At 39.0% G+C, this 6,982-nt stretch overlaps 1 non-coding gene across 1 annotated transcript; it reads left to right on the forward strand.

Moving 5' to 3' along the window:
* The first annotated feature begins 5,063 nt into the window (after positions 1 to 5,063).
* LOC111758751 (U6 spliceosomal RNA) lies at positions 5,064 to 5,170 on the forward strand. The gene has a single exon (XR_002792918.1). It is a non-coding gene; the product is annotated as a U6 spliceosomal RNA (small nuclear RNA).
* Positions 5,171 to 6,982: the final 1,812 nt, after the last annotated feature.

The raw sequence follows: 6,982 nt of genomic DNA on the forward strand, positions 1-6,982 counted from the left end.
TGTCATAGAATCTAAGGACCTTTGAAATCTTATCTACCTGGTACTCAGCTTGATCATCAAACTTAATCCAATGATAGTATAGTTGGTTCTCTTAATTCTCAAGTCGTTTTAAAATATTCAACTGCAAGAGATCTCTTTTTCACCCCAGAGGATGAATGGCTACTATGGAAATCCAAGCATAAAGGAAAGGACACAGTCAACGCAGAGACCCTATTTGTACAGCAAACTCTAAGGACAGCACTGAGCCAAAGTATTCCCACAGGTTCCCAGGAATACAAACCCAGCTAGAGGTACTGAAGAGCTTTTGTCCTTGTGTTAATCTTCGGTTTCAATAGCCTTTTCCTGGGGGAAAAAGTGGAACTTTAATTCTGTATCACCTAATTTTGGACATGTGTTTTGAAATCTTAGCTGTATTTATTTATTGTAAAATGTTATTGACATTACATCTTGTTTCTGTTATACTGTATCAACCCCAAATATAAGGGAAATAGCATAACATGTCACAATTTATCAACAAGTAAAGAGAAAATGTCAAATAAGAGAGGTAAGTATGTGATGGCTCTACTCTATAGAGCTCAAGTAACTGTAGGAAATCCACTTTAAAAGTTATAATTTAATTTAAGTCACAGTCTAGTGACTCCAGCCAGAGGAAATTCAAAAAACAGGTTGTGGCACTAGTGAATACAAATTCAAAAGAGGACTAGCTCCTGAAATTCCTACAAAGAACTATGAGTCAAGTTTTAAAGGAATTTCGATATTGAGGACCCAGTTATGAAATTGTTATGTCTCCACATATCAGAGTAAACTCCCTCTGAAATGGAGATAAACTGCTCCATTTCACAATAATGATTAGCATCTGTTGGCATACCTACTATGTACTGGGTATTTTTCTCAGCTCTTTATTACATCAACACCTGCAATTACAAAATATCCCACGACATAGATACTATGATCCCCATTTTACCATTGCAGATACCAAGACACAATTTTATGCTTAACTATACTTGGCTTGGAAGTGGCAAAGCTGAAGTTTAAATCCAAGCAATTTGATATTAGAGCTGCATTTTTCACCCAGATATGATACTGCTTTTCCATTAAATGCAAAATGCAAGAGATTCCTGTTATAACACATATATGTTTTCCGAAGAAGAAAAAAAAATGCTTTCTATAAATTCACATAGTGAAAATAACATTGGGTCTGGAGAAAACAGTGCTAGAAGCAGATCATTCAAATTGACCAATGGAAATTCTTACCTCAAGAACTACCAAAAACAATATATCTATCCTGATAAAAACACAAACATAGTCAAAATGATTGGCATTGGTACCTAGTATCACAATCAAATAACTCTTTGCAACTGAAACCCTGAGGCTTATACAGTTTCCTTTGAGATGTACTTCCTGGAGGGCATTTGCTTCTAATAGAGACATTTTTGTCAAAATCAAAAATCTAATCCAGGCTGTAGCCTGTTTCGTCAATGCATTGTTTTAAGGAGGGAAGCAATGGTGGCACAGCTCCTTCACGTGAGCTGGCAGCTTCACGATAACAACACAGAGAGTACAGGCACAACTTCACTAAAAGAAGGCACTTTGGTGGAATTTCAGAACATTTCATCAGGACATTACATACTGCTAAGACTTTTCCTTAAGTATGAGAGAGCCCACCCTGTACACTTAAAACAACAGATTTTCAGAGATTTTCACTCTATGAAAAATCATGTATTAATCAACATCACTTCTATATTATACCATCACTCCCTTATTTACCAATCACATAAGAAATACTGTAAAAAAAAAAACATATTATAGAACAGACATTATTGTGATTATTTCCATTATTCAATGTACTAATATGGTAAAAATGCTCAAATCTAGTCACATTTACTCACAGTTACAACTATCCTGAACATAATGTCCTTCATTATTTATTTCCCGACAAATACTCACATAGCATATGCCACGTGTGAGAAACCACGCTGAGTACTGGGCTGTTAGCGAGGTTCAGAGTGGATGTGAAACCTGCCATCAAGGCGAACAGAATCTCACTGTGATTTTTCACAAATGCATAAATCCTACTGTGACTCTAGGTTATCATTTTATCAGAGACATGAATTCCAGATTGTTGCTCAAGCTAATGGATGAACTAATTTTTCACAGTTTAGGTTTTGCTTCATATCAATGATGCCCTCCCACTGCCTACATCTACATATATGTAAAAACACAGGAAACAGCAAGATTCACTCCACTGAGTCGTTTGCAATAGGACAGTGACACACCTCATCCATCTGACATAAGGTGCAAACGTGGTGTTCCCGGTGACTTGACTGCCCTATAAACTGAAACACATCGCAAACCTAGAAATCCAGTTTTGAATGGAAAGAGTCTTCCTAAGATGTGGTAATAGACTTCCCTGATACCTTAAATAAAATACAGCACCCAAAATATAAACTGTGTTTAGATCAGATTGAGGAATCTGTGTCTATCAGAGCCATCCCCACCTACCTCACCACCCCAACCCCTAAAAACTGATTTCAGAGATTGCACATGCTTATCATATCAGTGTAAGTCAGAGTGTTCACTGGGGATAATTAGGTACTCAGCATCTGGGCCACTTCAGGTCCAGGAGACAATGACACCAAGATGGGATTTGTCGTGCATATTTAGTGGGTGAAATACCCATGCAGGGTAAAGAGGGTGAAAACAAGAATAGGTGAGAAGATCTTTCAAATAGAAATACAGGTCTGACATCTGTGAGAAGAGTGACATGAGAGGATTGAGTAGGAAGAGCCACCGACATAGCATAGCACTAAGAAAGTCTCAGCCAGGCCATTCGGGACCCCCTAACAGTCAGAGGAGCCCTACACTGGGAGAACGGTCCGACTCTAGTTTATCTGCCGTGCTCAGCAGGTGTCTGTGAGCAATCTGGAGAAAGGCGGGTCTCCAATAGAAGGCAGTCTGTAGCCTATGCCCCCCAGAGCAGAGCCTCTCAAGAGGAGATGTGAGCAGCACAAGTCCATGGATCCACATCATCTAGGGCTTAATGAGAACAAGCAGGGTTTGGGGGCACCTATCCCTTGGAATAATACGTCTAACTCCACTCTTGGAAAGTAGGAAGGGCTAGCATTCGGTTGACGTTTCGGTAACTCTCCCTACTGGCCTAGGCAGCTAGGCAGCTCTCCTGCAGTTCCTAAGGCAAGGAAAGGACCACTAATCCCTGCCTGCTCTTATTGGAAGGTATCACTGCTCTCAGTAACCCATCTACTACCTATGCACTCATTCACCAACCAAAAGAGAGGCATTTATTTTCACCAGTAACATTCTTATATTTTCAGCATAAAACAAGTGAAGAGAAAGATACTGCGATCAACTTAATAGAACACTGATATTTAAAAGATGGACAGCAGTCATCTCACCTCATGTCCCCTACCTACACCACGTAGGTTCCCAACACCATAGCTGGGCCTGCTTCTCTCTCCAAATCCCCACACCCTTCTTTCTAACCTCTGGCAGGATGCCATGGTATATTTTATCAGATTACACGTTAAAAACAGCATTTGTCATCCCCTTTGCCTCTATGGCTAAACTTGTTGCCATCATATAATTTCAAATAATTATTTCAAATGAACCCAGTCCTTCATGCTAGAAAAATTTTATTAGACTTCTACCCTCAGCCTTCAGAATTAACTTGTCACCAGGGTCCTTTGAGAATTCTAAATGATGGCACCTGTGAAAGTACCTAACACAATGTCTGACACAAAGATAAATACTTGAGATATTTGATTGACTCTGAACTAAAGGGACCTGTTTATTCTGAATTAAAGGAATATATATGTTCCTTAGCTAATAATCAGTTTGTTAAAAATGCAGTTGTTTTTTATAAAAAAATATTTCTCTAATATAATGAGGATATACAAGTTACAGAGTTAGTGCCAGATCACTAGAGAACTTTCCCTGAGTTACTAGATTAGGCCTTAAACCAAAATTAACTATAAAATAACTTGAGTCCTTTGTGTCACTGAAGGATGATTGACTCTATGGTGCAAAGACTTGTGAAACTCCCTCTATCCTCCATCAATATATAAATCTCTTATTTCTTTTGCAACATTTAACACTTCTGAGTGTATTCCACTTCCAAGCTGTAGTTAGGTAAGGCAAAGTGAATAGTTATAACAAAGCCTCCGGATAACCCAATATTTGAAGAATGTGGAGCATCTAAGGTCTGAGTGCCCCTTGAGATCCAAATAATATGGGTTCAGATCTCCACCCACATCCTGTGAAAAGGCTGCCCTAAATTTTCTTTAGATTCTATGGAATACATGTTTTCATGGATCCAACAGTCTGTTCCTGCTGGATTGTGTCATTCTAAATGTGGAACTCAGTCCCTTCTTTAATTTATGCATGCACACACACATGCATGCATACACACACATGCATGCACCCATGCACACAACCACCAGTAGCTGACTTCTAGGTTGTCCCTCAAAGATCCTACCCTGCTGATATTCATGTTCTGTGTAATCACCGCCCCCTTCCACCTTGAGGGTGACCTGAGCTTAGTGACTTCCTTCTAAGTGCTCACCTTTAGATGAGAGTCCAACCCCAGCCAACACCTTGAATACAGCCTTGTGAAGACTCAGAAGTAGATAACCCAGCTAAGCCATGCTAAGATATCTGGACCACAGACTAAGATAATCAATGTATATTTTTTCTGATATTTGTAATAAGGCAATATATACCTAATACACATACAAACAAAAACTCAGACACACATGTCATATGTTTTGTTTTTCTTCTTTATTAAAGAAGTTTTGGGTTTACAGAACAATCATGCATAAAATGTAGGATTCCCATATACCTCCCCACCACCAACATCTTGTATTGGTGTTTAATAATTGTTATAATTGATGATAGGATTTCTTTATAATTGTACTATTAACTAAACGCCATGGTTTAACTTAGGGCTTACTGTCTGTATAATGTACTTCCATGGATATTTTTAAAATTTTTATTCATATATACAATCTGACCTTTCCCCTTTTAGCCACATTCAGATATATATTTCAGTGCTAGCTTCGGCAGCACATATACTAAAATTGGAACGATACAGAGAAGATTAGCATGGCCCCTGCACAAGGATGGCACGCAAATTCATGAAGCATTCCAGATATATATTTCAGTCAGTACTATTAGTTGTATTCACAATGTTGTGATGCAGCAGGAGTAACTAATTCACATACAAATCAGAACCACATATGTCATTTGATTTTAACATACATACTAGGGACTGGAGAAGGCCAAGTGGGAATTTACAATGTGGACATTCAAAACACGCAAACTGAATGTTAGAAATTAAATGTAGTTCTTCAACATGCTACTATAACATTTATTTACTTGTGGTTATCCTATATCTAGCCAGCAGCTATTCCCTCACCCCTTCCATTTCTTTCCCTCAACCCTCACTCTCAGATGGCATTTAAACTCCTGCTCCCAGTTCATTTCTAGGCTGTTTTTTTTAAATATACCAATCAGAAGCTCTTCTACAAATAGGCATTCCAAAAATAGAAGCCACTTTCCTTATTTATTCAGCAAGCATCAATTGAATCCCTAATTAAATACCAGGCATATTCTCAGCACTAGTATTTGGTAATTTGTTAAAAATACTTGGTCCTGTCCTCATGGAACTTACAGTTGAGTTGATGAGACCAACCATTAAATGGACAAAGGATATATAAGTGAAAAATTGCAAATGATATAAGTGCTTGAAGGGTAACAACCAGGTGTTATGAAAGAGGATAAAAGGAAAATACCTACATAGATAGTTGTGTGTGTGTGTGTGTGTGTGGTTTTTTTTTTAATGACAGAAAAGCTCTAGCTTTTGAGGCAATGTTTAGGTTGAAATTTGAAGAATGAGGGAAATGGATGTGGCTCAAGCACTTGGGCTCCCATCTACCATATAGAAAGTCCAGGGTTCAATACCTATGGCCTCCTGGTGAAGGCAAGCTGGCCAGCATGGCAAGCTGGGCCCACACAGAGTGCCGGCCCACGTGGGAGTGCCATTCCACAGGGAAGTGCTGCCCCACACAGGAATGCTGCCCCATGCAGGAGTGCCAGCTAACACAAAGAACTAGCACAGCAAGATGATGCAACAAAAAGAGACACAGAGAAGAGACAATAAGAGTCATAGCAGAACAGGGAGCTGAGGTGGCACAAGAGAATGATCGCTTCTCTTGCACTCCAGAAGGTCATGATTGGTTCCTGGAGCTGCCTATTGAGAATGCAAGCAGATACAGAAGAACACGCAGTGAATGGACACAAAGAGCAAACAACAGTGGGAACAGGGTGGGGGGAGAAATAAGTAAATAAATCTTTAAAAAAATTTGAAGAATGAGAAGTAGCAAAGAATGAAGATTGTTTAAAGAGGCTCTAAGAACAAACCTTGGGGTAGTCTAAGAACTAAGGAGAGAAAATTGGCTGGAACATAGTGAGGAAAAGAGAGTGGCTCAAAAGGGGGCTGGAGAGGTAGAGCAGGAGTCACCTTAGCCAGAACTGTGCAGTTCAGGGTAAAGAGGCTGCATATCATTTTACATACGGGAAGCCATCCAAGATGGGAATGGGAAGCCATCACAGGATTTTAAAAATGGGAGAAGGGTAAGGATTGATTTACATTTTTAAAGAATTGCTCTGGCGGCTGTATGGTAAATCAACTGGAAGAGAAGTAAAAAGGAAGCATAATGGATACTTTAAGGAGTAACTAAAATAAATAATAAAGAGAAGTTGGTGTGATAAGAGAATGGAAATGGAGTTGGGAAAAGATCAATTCAAAGATACGGGTGGGGGGTAGAATCAACAGATTTGGTGGGAAAGACAGAAAAATCAAAGAGAATTCTAGATAATCCTGAAGGCAGTTGTAATTATATAGATCATCTTCCTTTTCTTCATTATGTAAGGACATGGAACTCTGTAGGAAGAAAAGAAGTAAAGT

This window comes from Dasypus novemcinctus, chromosome 2 (assembly GCF_030445035.2).
Source record: "Dasypus novemcinctus isolate mDasNov1 chromosome 2, mDasNov1.1.hap2, whole genome shotgun sequence".
NCBI lineage: Eukaryota > Metazoa > Chordata > Mammalia > Cingulata > Dasypodidae > Dasypus > Dasypus novemcinctus.